The sequence below is a fragment of the Cuculus canorus genome, chromosome 5, assembly GCF_017976375.1.
Source record: "Cuculus canorus isolate bCucCan1 chromosome 5, bCucCan1.pri, whole genome shotgun sequence".
NCBI lineage: Eukaryota > Metazoa > Chordata > Aves > Cuculiformes > Cuculidae > Cuculus > Cuculus canorus.
Window position 1 is genome coordinate 58,738,855 of NC_071405.1, and position 17,302 is coordinate 58,756,156.

At 36.9% G+C, this 17,302-nt stretch overlaps 1 long non-coding RNA gene across 2 annotated transcripts in view; it reads right to left on the minus strand.

The window, feature by feature from the left end:
* Nucleotides 1–15,994, minus strand: part of LOC128852431 (uncharacterized) — a 31,000-nt gene extending 15,006 nt beyond the window's left edge. Inside the window, exons 1-3 of one of the 2 annotated variants that reach the window (XR_008450272.1) lie at nt 15,636–15,994; nt 7,071–7,173; nt 2,298–2,441 (exon numbers count right to left, since the gene is read on the minus strand). This is a non-coding gene — a long non-coding RNA (uncharacterized LOC128852431). The remainder of the gene's footprint in view (nt 1–2,297; nt 2,442–7,070; nt 7,174–15,635) is intronic. The other variant, XR_008450271.1, reaches the window with a different exon arrangement.
* Between the last annotated feature and the right edge of the window lie 1,308 nt (nt 15,995–17,302).

The window sequence follows — 17,302 nt, forward strand, 5'->3', positions numbered from 1 at the left end:
AATTTCCCATGGACACACAGTGAGAAGGTTTGAATAACAGAATTAGTGAATAGATGGTAGCCCAGTAACACCACTAACTGCTTGGGTCAGCCAACAGCACTTTCTATTGACTTGCCCTGAATTCTGCACTGCCACAGATTAATTTATCTTAGTAACCAAGCAATCTGTTTACCCATTCAGTCATCAGAAAGAAGGATATGTATTACATACACTGGAACAGGTTGCCCAGAGAAATTGTGGATGCCCCATCCCTGGGAGTGTTCAAGGCTGGGTTGGTTGGAGCTTTGAGCAACCTGATCTAGCGGAAGGTGTTCCTGCCCATGGCGGGGTGACTGGACTAGATGGTCTTTCAAGGTTTCTTCCAATCCAAACCATTCTATGATTTGTTGACTTACAATGTTAGCTCTCTGCAATCCCATCTAATAATAAAGTATTTTCTACTGGAAACCTGGCTTTTGTCATCTTAATGTAGTAAAATACTCATGGCTCAAACTGAAAAAAAAACCCCAAAATCAACAAACTTCCAGGATCACTACAGAGAAAGGCAAGAAATGCACATCAGAGGAACTCAGCACAAGACTGTATAGAGGCTGCTCTTACTATCAGTTGAAGTAATTTCTCTGTTCAAACTGCCATTCCAAACCAGAATTTAAAAAAAATATGGAAAAAACACGGGAGCTGAACAGTAGGCCATACCCTAACCATTTACATTCTTTGATGCATATTAAGAGGACCCTTCATGTCTGTGGAGTAGTTTAAATATGCATAGGCAGCTTTTACAGTGAATGCAGTCATAAGATTTTATCAAGAGAAAAGATGCAATATCCACTATTGTTTTACTGCAGCATGATAATGGATAATCATATCACGAGTCTTGAGTCTGGCACAGATAGCAATCTGCTACAAGCTTACAGCTTACGGAATTACTGCTTTAACTTCACTTGCAAAGGTGGAGCTAGAACCTTGATTGATAAAAAGCCTGCTGCAGTCCATGTGAAAATACCCACTGACTTCAATATGCTTTAGTTTAAGTCTTTCCACCTGAGTGTCTCCAGTGGAGTTAAGTGATGAAAGCAGCATTTGTATGCGGATGTGATTTGCTACATAAATATACGATGGAATATGCTTTCTATGGGTTCTCTGGCTGGGAACAAAGAATGTGGTAAACATTCACCCCCTTCAGACTGCAGTTTCAGCAATTGGAAGTTTTGGGTTTTTTCTGAGAACTGTGTGAACAGAAGCTAAATTTCATAATAGCTCTCTAAACACTGCTGTCTGGTTTCTGTTAACATTTCCATTACCATAGCTTCTCAGATGGATTCACAACAGTGCTGAATTCTCAAGGAAGCAGTAGGGAAAAACATTGTTTCCCAGTCGGTGTCTTTTACTGCACAATTTGTGTCACAGTGGAGATTGATTTTTATGAAGAGACTCACGTAGGGAGAGCAGAATCAACTCGGGACACAAGTCTGGCCCATAATAAGCATGCAATAAGCTTGCAAACAGAATGAAAGCTGAATGCCTACCTATTGTTGGCAAAAAAAATGGTCTATAGAGAGTGGTGCATGGCTTATCAGAAAGGCGTGTTAGGAGAATTGTCTGTGGATTTATGCACTAGAATTCGCACAGATGAACACAGATAAATCTTTGTACCTTGTAGACATACATAAACTGTCTAGTGTGAGTAAGAATCTTAATTTTTTAATTTAATACACATATATAACATCTTTTTAAATTCTTCTAATTAGAGAAAATCATTATTTTCAGACAGTTACTTCAGCAAAGCTATTGCATCTAGTGTATTCTGTAAAAGAATTTCTTTTGCATTTTGGCAAATTTCATCTGGTAAAGCTTATTTGGACACAGTGAAGACGTAACACAAGGAACTGGGGTAACATTAAGCTTTATTTCAAGGATGACTTAAAACTGACCTATCTCTTACTTGGAACTGACTAACTTCTATTGTTGGTAGCCACAATAGAGGGCATTTCTAACAGTAATAATTTCACTGATTTTGTGGATGTACTACCTTTGTACAAGTGAATTGACTTGGAGAAAATTGCCATTAACCAATCAGCCTGCAAGATGCAACCTGGAAAAGGTCAAAGAATATCCTTTCCATACACAGCTGGATAAAGCTAACAAAACAGAGAAAGCTGTCTACAGTGAATCAGACTGTCCCTGCCTGCTGGATGCAGAGAAAGGCTGCTGATATTTCTGATCACTGCTTACAGCTTATATTACACTCTAACTATGAAAGAATAGCTATAAGCACAAATTAAGTTATTTCACAATACCTGTTCTCCTGCACCGGCACTAACAAGTTCTCCAGTTGAGGCAAAATTCTTGTTTCAGACACAACAGCAGATCGCAGTTCCAATACCTTGCTTTCCCAGCATGCACAGAATTGATCTCAACATCTGACAGAAGCAGAAGGATCTCTGAAGGAATTAAAAAACAGAATCTTGGAAGTAAGTGTACATGAACCACAGATAACAAAAATACATGTCCCAAAGAAACAAAGAAACTCCAAGAACTTTGGTGGACATTTCTGCTCCAGAGACTTTAATATTGCCAAATGATTTACATTTCAGTAAGATACGAAGTTCATATGCATTCACTTCCTTTATAAAAGATAGGTGTTACATGACAGTGTTGTAAGTATACTCTTGTGCTCTCAAAACTGTCTGCTCTGCCTTACTTTACATCTATAAATTTTGTTAAACATCTTAGTAGGTCAGCAATTTCAGCAGAAGAGGATATATAGTATGTAATGCATTTTGAAATTTACCATAAGGAAAGATGGTAAATATATTTGTATTATACAGATATAAAGGTAAAAAACCACATTTGTGCACACACAGATACATATGCACCCATATAGGAAAAATGTGTTTATTGAGCTAACAAAAAGGCAATGATAAACTACTTATTACTCCTTTATAATGATTGGATAATTTAAATATGAGACTAACATACTATTTAAAAAATAAAGCAGCACTATATATGCTATACAGTGCTAGATCATCTGTTTTCAGCAACAACTGTGATATGTTAGACTGTTTCCAGAAATTCACAAATGGCCAGTCCCTGTCCTTAGGTGACAACAAAGGCAACTGACAACTACACAAAGGTTAGGAAAAGGATATAAATATTTTTTCACATAGAGCACTGTCAGAGAGAAATATTTTCACATATTTGAAACTTTATCTATAAAGTTGAGTACTTAGTTAAAAATTTGTAAATTAATCTTTATGCTTTCACTGCCAGGGACACTTGAAGGAAGCTTTGAGAGCAGTTTGAGACTCTAGGAAGTGAAAAAATCTGCTGCCTGAAAGAGGCATAAAAATGCCAGCTTCACAAAATAAACCCTGCTAAAGTGATCAGACTGCAGACTGAAAAATCTGGTTCAGAAGTCAAAAATGTAATAGCAAACCACGGCAGTACAGACTACATATAACGACATTTTCAGCATCAGACAAAGAGAACAAATTGTCTCTGCAGTCGTCTTGAAGGAAATTCTTGACTGCCCTGTAGTATCTCTGAGCAAAAGGACAAATGCTGGAAAGTGACAAGAGCTTCAGCTGCCTTCCAAGAGGTGCGTTCAGAAGGCCCCACTAAATGTGCATGCAGAGTGCTGGCAGGGCTATTCTGAGCTTTGCTTTCTTCTGTGTCTTGCTACTTTAGTGGCTCAAATCTCTTTGCTTTTTGTTTCTTCCAAGCCTACGATTAAGTTCTCTTCCCGTCCTGGATATTCCTAAATTCCAGTTTTAAAATCTTATGTTTTTTAAATGTCAGTATTTAAGAAATATAATAAAGTTAAACATTTCCTGTCATTTCTTCTAGAATAAGCATAATTTTTCACAGGTTTCCTTTAAAATGTTCTTTGCCAAAATAGTGACCTTGAAGGCATAAGTCTCATCTATTCATGGAAATGTTTTCTTAACAGAAAACAAGGGTTCTGTGGCTTCATCTTGTATTGCAGCCTGACAACATAGAATCATCTAGGAAAAAAAACAGAAGGAACAGAAAGCCTTGTTTACCTATGTCAGCAATTGCTTGTAGCTGAAAAGTGACAGTGATATCTCCACTCCATTAAAATGGCATGGCTTGTTACCAAATTGACATAGCAAAATATATTAAAAAAAAAAAACCCAATGCTCAATTACTTTTGTTTGTAGAAACAAGCAAAAAAAATTAAAAATGTAGTGTCCTCAGCTGGCATTACTGGCTGGCAGCCTCTGCAGAAAGAACAAGAGATACTAAAATACATTCAAATGTGCTACTTCCAAGTCACTTTACAGACATGCTGTCCAGGCAATGTGGGAAATGGTGCTTCTATTTGTCTATGACACCCTCAGCAGATTTAGAAGATAAAGTAAAGGGACTAGAAGAGTTTCTGCTAAAGTATTTATTGTTGTGGATGTATTAGCACAATTCCTCTCTGACAATCACAATGTACGGACTCATCCCAAAGCTCAAAATGAAGCCTCACACCATTTAGGATTGCCCTGCAGTGCTAAGCTAGGTGTTTCTGCTCTGTCAGACAAGGATAACAGCAGAAAATAAGTAGATGCCATCTACTGCAGGGGTGGGAGGAAATTATATCCTGCTGTGAAGCTAAGGCATATTACCTCACCTAATTCTATAGTGTGATTTTAATTCAGTTTCTGCTATGTTAGTCTCAGTAGAACTGCACTGTAAACATCAGATGCTCTGGATTTTGTCAGTATTGAGGGTATCATAGAAGCTTTGGTCCTACAATTCATTTTAATAGTTGTTTACATGGAAATCAAACAGCTATGGAATTTCTCAAAAATATCTGAGGATAATTCCTAGCTCCTGTCCAGCATTCTCTCTCTTCAAAACAGCTTCTGTGGCCATACATCAACTATCACTGAGTGAGATTCACAGCTGTAATAAAGCTGTTTACTGTTTCACTCTAAAGATGGTTTTCTTATTCAAGTGCCTCAGGACATAACTGCTAAAATATATACCATCTCTTATTACTGTGGGGTGGAATTTATTAGTAGTATGCAATAATAATTTAGAAGGAACTCCTCTCACTTTTATTCCTCTCTCAGGAATAGGCTGGGAACCTCTACGCACAGCTGTCTGAACTTGAATCTTTTTCAGATTAAAAAAACTATTTATGCTCTAAAGTGTTCTAGGAGCCTCCTAGACAGAGTTATACCTATTTAGGATCTGCCCATTTTCACAGGTGGGGAAATCAGGCGAGATTCACAATGAGAAATTTCACCCCATATCTGCATTTAGGTGAACCTGGACCGTGAACATGCACATGAACACACAAATTTTACCTAGCTACTTGGGAGGTCATTGGATCTTCATCACAATCACTTCAAGAAGATGTTGAACTTAATCATCGGTTCTGCCGAATCTGTTTATTTCTGTGCCTCTGTTTGTTCCTTTTTCACACATCCCTTCTTAGACTGACTATGCTTTTAAAAAGTTCTATATTGTTGTTCTGTATTTTGGACACTAAGAGTTTTAGCTCAGTTGTAAGTCACACTGTTCCAAGTATATCCATACTGGATACAATCCAGGATGAAATATATAAAACCTGGGCAGTCATATCAAAGGTTACTAAGTAAAATCAGTCATTGAACCTTATGGCTTTCACCATTTTTAATTATACCTCATATTAGGATCTTTGTGCATTCAGTCTGTGAAGGGATTCTGTATCTGGTACAAGAGCCAGTCCTGGTCCTCATGCTCACATGCTGCTATCACAGCTCTCAGCAGCACCTGCTAGATTCAAGAGCTTTCTGTGTGTACACATACAGTTTTGTTAAGGTGTTTGGGATGAAAGCCACTGCAGAAATGCAAAATCTTATCACTATTTATTTACTATCAAGCCAGAAAGGCTAGTAGGGCTTCTACAAGGTTTAAATTTGATAATAATACCGGTTTGTCCATTTTGCTTTGAACTAATGTGTGGCTGCAGAACTTAAGAAATTATATCTAACTTCCCACTCTATGTGTAAGAAGGCTCAAATAGGTTAAATAAAAATTTCCAGTTTAGTTTTTCTCTAGCCCTTTAAAACAAAGAAATACCAGAAAAGATAAAAGTTAAATTAAGAATTTTTATGTCTTCATAGGAGAAAGTAGTGACAAGCAACTGTAATGAGACCTAATGGTATTAAATTACAGTCAGACTATAAAGTAATACAGTTATGATTATCTAATAATGGCCTATCAGACAAAAAAAATGTTCAAAGTTTTCAACTGAAACTTTATCTAGAATAACCTATGGGCTTATAATCAAGGTGAATAAACCTGAAGACATATTGGCATTTTACTGGCACTGAAATGCAAGGTTCTGTGGCAATCAAAACATATAATTTGGGACCATAGTTTTAAGCACCTTGGTAATAGCAAGAGCCCTATACAGAAGATAGGCAGAATAATTGTTAGGGCAGAAAGGTAACTCTGAAAGTTTAGCTTCACGTATGCATAACAGTGATCTTTTCCCTTACTTATGTTATATTTTTAAAATGACTTATTTTGAAAAATTCTAAAGCTTAGGTGAGAAATACAAAGTAATACCTACTGATCGTTCAAAAGTGAAATGCAACTATCGTGGAAAAAAACAGGCCATTGTACGCTCCCAGTCATCAGCAATTTTAATGAAAGTGAGTGGTCAGGTTGTATGAGGATTGTATGGCAAGGTTTTGGTAGCAGGGGAGCTACAGGGGTAGTTTCTGTGAGAAGCTGCTGGAAACTTCCCCTATGTCCAAAACAGACAATGTCAGCTGGCTCCAAAATGGACCTCCTGCTGTCCAAAACCAAGCCAGTCAGTGACGGTGGTAGCACCTCTGTGATAATATCTTTAAGAAGGGGAAAAAACATGCAACAGCAACTGCTGCTGGAGAGAGGAGTAGGAATATGTGAAACAACTCTGCAAACACCAAGGTCAGTGAAGAAGGAGAAGAAGGACGTGTTCCAGGCACTGGAGCACAGATTCCCTTGCAGCCCATGGCGAAAGCCATGGTGAGGCAACCTGTCTCCCTGCAGCTCAAGGAGTTAACAGTGAAGTAGACATCTACCTGCAGCACAGGAAGGGCCCCATGCCAGACCATACAGATGTGCCCAAAGGAGGCTGTGACCCCTTAAGAAGCTCAGAGCAGGCTCCTGGCAGAACCTGTGGACCTGTGGAGAGAGGAAACCGACACTTGAGCAGGTTTGCTGACACAACTTGTGACCCCATGGGGGATCCATACTGGAGCAGTCTGTTCCTGAAGGACTGCACCCCTTGGTGAGGATCCATGCTGGAGCTGTTTGTGAAGAACTGCAGTCCATGGGAAGGACTTATGTTTGAGAAGTTCATGGAGGACTGTCTCCCATGGAAGGGACCCCGTGCTGGAGCCAGGGAGGAGTGTGAGGAGTCCTCCCTCTGAGGAGGAAGGAGTGGCAGAGACAAGGTGTGATGAACTGACCGTAACCCCCATTCCCTGTCCCCCTATGCCCAGGGGGAGGAAATAGAGAAAGTTGGGAATGAAGTTGAGCCCAGGAGAAGAGAGGGGTGAAGGTAAGATGTTCTGAGATTTAAGTTTTATTTCTTATTACCCTGCTCTGATTTGACTGGTAATAAATTAAATAGTCTTTTCCCCAAGTCAAGTCTGTTTTGTCCATGATGGTAATTGGTGAGTGATTTCTACCTTTCTTTATCTCAACCCACAAGCCTTTCATTATATTTTTCTCTCCCCTGTTCACCTGAGGAAGGGAATAATAGAGCAGCTTTAGTGGATACCTCATGTCCAGCCAGGGTCCATCCACCACACGAAGTAGAATTACTAGATACAGAGTTTTCAATTTAAATTAAAGCTTTTTCTAGGATAATAGACAGATGCATTTGATGTAGACACTGTACACTGGAAAATAACTGACCTAATTCTTTCCAGGCAAACAGATACAATATTTGATTTGAACTGTTGTATAGCTAAATGAAGTCATTTCACTCTGACAGATAAACAATTCAGAGTATAAAGAGGCAGAAGCCAGACAGGCCTTTTTCCTGTGAAAACTAACAGAAGATGAAAAAACTGTTAAGACTTACTCTGTTTACTTTCAATAGCAAGAACTGAAAAGACTCAAAGCTACAAAGAAAAAAAATGATGGATCTGCTTCATGAATATGAAGGTTCCATTGAAACATTTTCTATTTTTCTAAAAAAACGGTTGTCAAAACATGTTTTTAATTACTTTCAGAGATACTCTTTGCGTTTCCCTTAAGTGTCCGCAGCTGTCCCTTGCTCAATCATTTTTGAAAACAGATGAACTCTCCTAAAAAACATTCTGCTCAGAAGAAATTTTTATATATCACAGTCTTCATATTTTCATTCCTTGACAGTTTCTGTCCTTTGAACTTTGGAAGGAAAATAGGATCCTGCTTCATAAAACAGGTTTTTCTTTCTGCCACTTATTTTCTCGCTTGCACAATAATTCCTTGGACTTAGGAACATGGTTAGGCTTAAGATATCCTTAAAAATACTTCATAAAGCAATAATATCATAAAAATATTCCGCACTGTCCAATGCAAGCAGTTCATTCCCCAAAACAGGCAGCATGAGATAGACTGAAAGAGAGGAAGAGGTGTGTTTTGCTCTTCGTGTACAGAAATTTCTTTATCATGTCATCACAGAAGACAGAATATAAAGCTTTGGACTTGCTAATTGCTTCTAACAAGAGCTTGAAGAATCAGTGTCAAGGAAAGGATTCAAGGGTAAATATTTTGCCGTGTTTTGTATCGTATTCTTCGAAAAAGCTCTCTGTGTGCATTCATCAAGAGTCAGGCATGTCAGAGAATACACAAGGGGCAATAACAGCTAAGAGCATTCCTGAAGACATGCTGTTCCTCAGCTGCTGTAAGACATGTAACAGAGCCATCTGTACCTCAGAGGATATGTACAGCCATCAGTGCTTCAACAGTATGTAGTGGGAACTGAAGTACTCATATTTGTACCATCTTAGTCGAAGTATTTAGCTGAAATACTTTCTGGCTTCTGACTGTAAGTAGAAAATGGGCATCAGGAATGTATATTTATATTATTTGGAGCTTTACTTCCAAATATGTGTTTACAGAAGAGCTAGAACACTAAAAAAGAGGAGGAAATGTAATTTTCAAATACTACTATTGACTGGCAGAACCTTCAGTTTCTATTATTCATATTAACAGAATTCAAAGCAATGTCAATATGAATCAAGTTCACGCTAGGCAAGACTTCAAAAAGTAAGTAATTAAGTAAATAAATAAATAAATAAGTGAAACAGCTTTTATAAGAAGTGTATAACAAAGAATTTGGTGGTGTTTAAGAGGTATCAGACTACAATCATAAAGATGCAAGGACTATCCACGTGTAGTTTTCTACAGTGTTACCTAGAGATTTCAGCTGCTTAACAAAGCCTTAAAGGTACATAATAACAGCTCTGTAGACGCCAATATGGCATTTCATGACAAGCCTCTTTCGCTTCTGGAGACATTACACCAGGCCACAAATCTCTCCTTTATCTGTAGTCATATCACCCACTCTTAGATAGAACTATATGTGGTCAGTAAATGGGAGTAGGATTGTATAGAGAACGAATAGAGCCTTTGCTCACTCCTGTCCTCAGTGCACAGACAGCCAGAGTTAGGCAGGAAATCACAGGCTGTAAGAGATGGGGCCAGTACAGCTCTGAAGGAAGTCAAAAGAAAAGTCATACTCGGATTGCTCCTGCTGTTCCTAAAGAAACTGTGCTTGTGAAATTGAAAATAATATAGTAATAGCCGACCAACCCTCTGTATTCCTACAACAAAATTATAAAGCATTAGTCATCACCTGTTTTAAAATTAATATTATGTAGTTACACAGCATGTCTAGTTTATGGAGTAGGTATTCTAGAGGTACAGTTGCAAATCAGGAAAAGAATATTGTGTTTTAATATAAAATAGTTTTCTGTTCAATAATTCCCAAGAGGCTCCTTGCAGATCTCTAGACTGACAGGCCAATTACTATGCAGGCTAGCATAAAATTAATTTTTAATCTATTGATCTCAATTGATAGAGACAACAGTAGCATTTTGTAAAACAGATATTGTTTCTGCCACACCCTCATAGTATATGTTGTGCTTCAAATTCAACTATGGAGCCTTGGCCCACATTCTGCAGGAGCCTTATTCATCCTTGGAGCCCATTTAGAGCGACAGAGGCAGATTACTGAGAAAACGAATATTCGCCACTGAAATGGGAGATCAGTAGCAGAAAAGAACCAGAACACTGCACATAAGTTTGTAATTAGGGCCTGATTCTGCAATAGTCTGAGTATTTCCTGAATGGTTTGGTGCTGAGTACCTTTAACTCATTAAGTGATGTCATTAGTTTGATTTATGCAATAACACATCACTGTGGCTAAGGAATAAACAGAAGGTTGTTTAATAGGAGATAAGTTTCAATTGCTACCGAAAGGCAAAAAAAATCAAGCGTCAGACAAGTGGAATATTTTTGTTGGGACTGCACACGTTCTGAGCCAACTAAGGAATTAGAGCTCCTTACCTGAAGCTGAGGGAAGGCCACTTCATTAATTAAATGGTTGGGTACATGTCCAGCAGCTATGCATATAGTCTGAAAGCCATAGTATCACATTCACACTCAAAGCACTCTCATAGCATTAAAATATGTTGTCCAAGTCACAGAGCCACTTTTCTTGATATTGATTTTGAGACTAATGTGCAGCTATGTTGGCTGGGCTTCAAAAGTCTCCAGATGGGCTCAGAGTCTGTTTTGCTTCAGCTGCCTAAGATGAAAAAAATTCTTCCCTCATAAATCCATATCTTCAAGAATGCTGCCTTATCAAGCATTACGTGTTTACCCATGAGGGTGAATAAGACTGTGCTATGTCCTAGAAAGTTCAGATCAACAAGTTCATATGAACGTTGGAACAAGTTGGTATGATCATCTACTTGTATATGAAGGAGGAAAGAAACTAAGGAACGGTAGTGTTACAATTGCATCTGGTGTGGTATTAGTTCAGTTTTCCAGGAGTTAAATTTTCTTCTTCACTGATTTAAATAGGACTAGTAGAATTGTTTATACTTTAAACTAGGCCTGTGAATTCTATTAAGGACTTTACAAACTTTCACACTATCTCTTAGTATCAGGACAGGATTTTTTTGATTCAGTGTATCTTTGCTAAAAAGTATTGAAATAGAAGTTAGCAAATGCTGCTTTGTTTGGCAAAGGTTCATTTAAAGTTTTAACAAGGAAGGACACAATTTAGTTTTAAAGTCTAATAGCTCTGGAATATCAAGTTTATTTTACAGCATTTAATTATTATAGGAAATAAACCCATAGTCTTACCATGGTCTTAGAAGTTAACCGTATTCCCACAATGACAAATATAGAGTAGTAAATAAATAATGTTTTTTCTATTACCCAACCTTTTATTCATCTTAAAATCTTCAAATCCAGAAAATTGGATTGCAATTCTACAAAGAATGTTTTTAAACATATAACCATTATTGACTGAAGCATCATCTTAATACGATATCATATTTCATTTTCCTTTGCTAAAGAGAAATGGCCAGCAATGGCATATAGTTCTCCAGACTCAGGTCTTTTGAGCCCAAGGGAACCTGAAAAGTATATACAAGCTGTGAAAACTACAGGATTACTTAATAACAATTTCAATCTACAAAAGGAAATATTGGGACATATAAAGAAATTTCATAGGAAATCATATATTTCTGCACTTGACTTACAAAAAAAAAAAAGGAATAACAAAATATAAATCCAGAGTACTGATCTTGGAATCAATTTTGTTTTTTCAATCATACATTGCATGCATTGAAAGTTTTGATTGTTAGATTCAGAACACACATGATGGTAATATAAAGGGCATGTGCAAACACAAAAGGCAAGCAGAAGATCCTGAGGGACATAATGTCATTCTAATTGTTGCCATGTTCAATATATATCACATGCTATGATAGAGTTCCTACTATTTAAAGAATCTCTGCAAATCCTGAACCTTCTTAAATAATATAGAAACAGTATTCCTCACATTCCTTATTTGGAACCAAATGTCCTTGCTTTGTTTATTACTTTATTTTGTGTGAATCGTTTTTTTAAAAATTTTCTTAAAATAGCCGCAAGAAAATGTACTAATATCTAATATCTATCTAATATACCCAGTGGAACAAATATGATGTTATGTTATACCAAAATATTTGTTTAGGTGACTTATTAATGCTGATTTCATTTTATTTTCACATTTTTGCTGCAAATATTTGGAGAATGGAAACATTAAAAGATATAAAATCTCCAGTAATTAAAAGGAAACTGGGAAAAGATGGAGTTCCTTCTCTAACTTTAATTTGTTTGGACTTATTACAAACCCTTGATGCTGCTGTATCACAAGATCATCTGGTAGTTTGTTGCAACATGAGAGCTCAGAAAACAATACTTAATTATAGTACTTTCAAACATTTTCATGCAACAACATGGTGATTTTCTATCACCTTTTATTACTCCAAGGTACTGGAGCTACTCTACTCCTTCCTGGCCTTCCCAGCCCGGCAGGAGTTACACCTTACTATTACAACATTTTCACAAATTTGTAGGAACTTAACTGTTTTTGAAGTGAACAGTTGCAAGAACAATTTGAGCCATCCTATAACACAATTTCTTAAGAAATGTATACAATTTAGCACAATGCACATACATATCAAAATACAAAATGCCACTTCGTGTCAGACAAATAATGTAGATAGAGCACTGGCTTCTCTCTAACAATAGCCAGTAAGGGAAAAAACCATACAATTGCTGGTATAAGTCATTGAATACTATAATAAGATAAACAGCAAATATTGGGATGACTAAAAAGGAACTTCCTTCTAGATGTCAGCGTTAAATAGCTTTATTTAACGTCAGAACTTTTTTCCTTGTATTTTCCTGTTAAACTCCATATTCTTGTTAGTTTTGTAGCCATTATATTAATTTCTCAGTGTCCATGACAAACCCTGGCAATGAATTTCAGATGCTCTGTATGCATTTACTTTCTCATTTTCTAACTTTTAGTTCAACTAAATGTGGGTTTGTTCTGCTATTAAAAACTTATAATTGGGAGAGGTCAATCAGTTTATTCCATATTTCTAATTTCAGATTTCTATAACACTCATTATTCATCTTTTTTAATCTTTCACATTTCCCTCTATGTAACAGTCTTTGCATGTCATGTGTTTCTTCCTGCCTTTTGCCCTTTTCTTTTTCTGCACAAGTAAAAATCTATGCTCTGAAAATGCTTAGTCACTTTTCAGTTCCTGCTTCTTTGCAGAACTCTACTTATACCCTGTGAAAAGCTTACGCTGCACTTGGAGCCACCTTCTCTTTGCATACAGTGTGCATTAGCAAGTTGAATGAGGCATATGATTTCTGTAGGGGTGTGATGAGGAAGGACAAAGGGAGCCATACACTGCGCTACAATGTGGTCTATAAATCGTGAATGTATTAGACAAGGCACAAGTCTATTTGATTTGCTTGAAGTTCCAAGATACTTCATTTGGCTTAAAGTTAAATTCTATTTAGCCTTAATCCATCACGGCTATGTTAATCTACATAAACAGATCATTACTGTGCTTTTAGGGAAACCAAGTTACAAAGTCAACAGTCAGAAGAAAAGAACTGCTATAACAAGCAATTAGGGAGGAAAGAAATCATAGTGTGTTCAGCTCATGTCTATAATTAAGACTAGTTTATTCCTACATAGCTGGTCTTTGGGTACATGCAAATGAATCTGCAGATGATAAATATGAAGTTGTTCACTTTTTCTCAGTCACAGATAGATACTACATTCAAGAGAGAAAGAAAAAGTTGGTGAAGGTGTTCAGACACAATTTTTTCAGAAAATTTCAATTGAATTACTGTAGTAGAAAACTGTATGTTTTCGTAAATTGCTGGAGTAATGGGCTTATACAGAGCAAAATATGTGACTCTTAGTGCATCCAAACTAACTCTTACCCAAATGTTCCTGATATTTTCCACTGTCTGAGATTTGTACACAGAAAAGGGCAAAAAGTTTTCATAAGTTTAACTACCATCAGGAGGATCAGAATTTGGCGAGGATCAGAATTTGGCAAGTATCACAGCGGGAAGAAAACACAACAGTAAGACACCTCATATGTCTTTCTTTTGAGTCCTTTCCTGTGATAAGCAATGTTTCTTTAAGTAACCAGAGGTTCGGGAACACTAACTTGATATTGGTCAGGACACCTCAGTGGAGGAAGACCATCTGACAAAATAAAAAAGAGCTGACAAGAGAAAATTCCAAGTTAGAAAGCTCTTTGTTGGGCAATGATCTACAATGCAATCATTGATGATGTTTTAATGGGTACATTCTTTCCAAGAAAATGGCAAAAACCCAAGAAATAATCAGTAGAAAATATTTTGCAGGAGTTGAAGAATTAAAAGTGATAACTTTGTTAACAAGTTTCTGCGAAAACAAGAATTTGCGTAAATAATTCACCAAGCGTTAAAGTGAATAGAACACATGTGGTGAGAAGTCTATATTCTTATGGTCTCAGCATTCTTTGGCTGTTTCTTGAAAGGGACTTCTATTAAAGTTCACTCCTTTTATGCAAGGGAAAAAGGTACTCTCCTACCTGCCCTAACTGGATATAGAAAATGGTTTGTGACTGTTTTTCAAAATGTTAGCCCAAATAACATCCAGCATCAGCTCCTTTCCAGTCTGCAAATCATTCAAATATACACAGCGTATACTTGGCTCCATACAGAAGAGGGAAGTTCTAGAACTAGAGATACAGTTCAAGTGATATATCAACTACCAATTTGTCTGTCACATAGCAAGTCAGAAATTGCTTCTAGAAATGAAATCCAGGTGCCTGATACTTAAAAGGATAAAAATCACTAGCTTGAATTCCTACGTGCACTGCTTCCTCTCACATTAATAGAGGCAACTAATTATTGAAAAGTTCATCATCTAGGCATATACAGACTTAATTTCAGGAAAAGCTAACTTTTCAATGTGAGTAGTTTGACGCCACCATCCGCTTACTCCTCACACAAAAATCTAAAGGGAAATGAAGCCTATTCAGAGACTGAACTTTCGCTGACTCTATTTTTTTTTCTGCCATCATCCTCCAATCGCTTTGATGTTACTAGAGATTACATTGAGTTATGATTAGAAGGGATGCTGGAATTTTGCCCACCTCTCCTCCCAGGTTTTTTAAGAGAGATGTGAGTAGATCTTTCAGACTTTGGCTAAAGATGAAAGACTCTAAAAATATGAAGTGTGGAAACATGAAGGACTCACCATGCACTCTGTATCAAGTAGAGCACTCACAATTTTCTTTAGTGCTATACCTCATATGAGACTGTTTCTCAAAGGAAAAAGGATAGTTGAAAAATACACTTTTGGTATCAGGTGTCTAGATCTACTTTGCAAATAATCTCAATAGTGAATGTTCTTGTTCACTTCCTCGACTGGAGTCAAAAAAAAAGGCAAGAACATGTTATTCTAAGGGGAAGATATTTTGGCAAAACTTTCTAATAGAAAAAGAGATTCTTCCAGGTAAAGATTAGTAGGATGCATACATTCATAAAAGAAAGGGAGTACTTACATTTCTCTCAATATCCACTGGTTCACATGGTGAAGAAAGTCTGTTTTGGGATGGCTTTTAACAGTCTCCAGCTGAACGACCTATATGTTCCACTGAACTCAGTGCACATTTGCTTATACAAGCAGACTGACTTTCTCTTCCTACTCCATCAAAGACTACCTGCACCATTGCTATAATGCAAACAAACAAAAACTAATTCCACTCATTTTTCTGAAGTTATTCAAAACTCAGCTCTTCATCAGCTCCTCTCTTTCATACTATTGCTAACACGGAAACTTAAATGAAACTGTGGGTGGGATTATGTTCACAACATATCCTTTGAAATAAGCATAAAGAAAGCAAAATCCTTTTATGGAAGGAATCAGACAGCCCAAAATAGCAGAGCCTCCAATTCAAACACAATTACATTTAAACAGATGGTAACTTAAGCATTTAGCAAAGCAAAGCAGACAGCCTTGAAAGAAGGATTAGCAAGGTAGCCCAGGAACAAGCATTTCAACCTTTTAATGGTATTCACTGCACCACTAGATTCTCTTCCTAACTGGAATAGCATCATACCACTTTTGAGCAATTACTGGCATGCCATTCATGTCAAAAGGAGGCAGTAATCAAAAGTTGTAATATCATCTTCTTGTATCCTGAATCCTTCTGCTGTGTACTCAACAATCGGGTGAGGAACACATTTAATCCAGCTTTTGATTGTATGGAGCTTGAATTGTCATCTCTCTTTATAAACAATGTAGACTTTGTGCTGCATAAAGTTTATATAAAAAGAGTAATTAGAATCTTAGCTTTGCTTTTGCTATCAAATATCCTCTCACAAAACACTCAATAAGGACAGCACTTGAAATACAGTACTCTGCAGTGTGATAATATATTTTATTCCTAAGGAGTAAATAACCCACACTGGATGCCAGCTCTTCCAGCACCATGCAGGAGCTGTAACAGAACCTTGTAAGCTGCAGGTCCCACAAGACCATCAGAAGTCTTCACAGCAACACGCTGCTTCCTTAATCTGTACCCTTACCTCATCTCTCACATTCTGCAGAGTCAGCAGGAAAAAAAAAAAAAACAAACAAAAAAAACAAAGAATGTCCTATCTTTAGGAGATGCTTTGTGACCAAACATTGCATCCAGCAATAAAATTGCTGAACTAATAATTAGTTAACAAACTATTAAGTGCAGCTGTTAGGAAACTTTTTTTTTAATATAATGAAAGTGTTAAAAGTGAACTTTCCTCAGTTTATCAAACAACTATACTTTATCCAATTACTACATGATAAAACTAATTCCAACTAAGACCTGTTGAGTGAGCAGTGTTAATCCTCCATTTTGACCATTTGCCAATGTAAAACTTTTCTCAGATTAACATTTATTAATACTTTGGGCCTGTGTTGGGAACAAAATTAAAACCAAGTATCTAAATGTGATCATATATCTTTCCTTTGACTTCATTTTTTTCTAGATCACCAACAATGGTAGGACAACAACAGAAAATATCTCTTCTTCATGTTTTATGAATGCTATTGATAAGTACAGAGCTGAATATATTGTTGCATATGGTGCAGCAGCATCATGCAGCAATTATTTCCATGATATTCATAGTTTTTCCTGTTTGATGCCTCAGCATAAGTCTCAGGAACAGTTCCATAACGATCTTCTCCAAT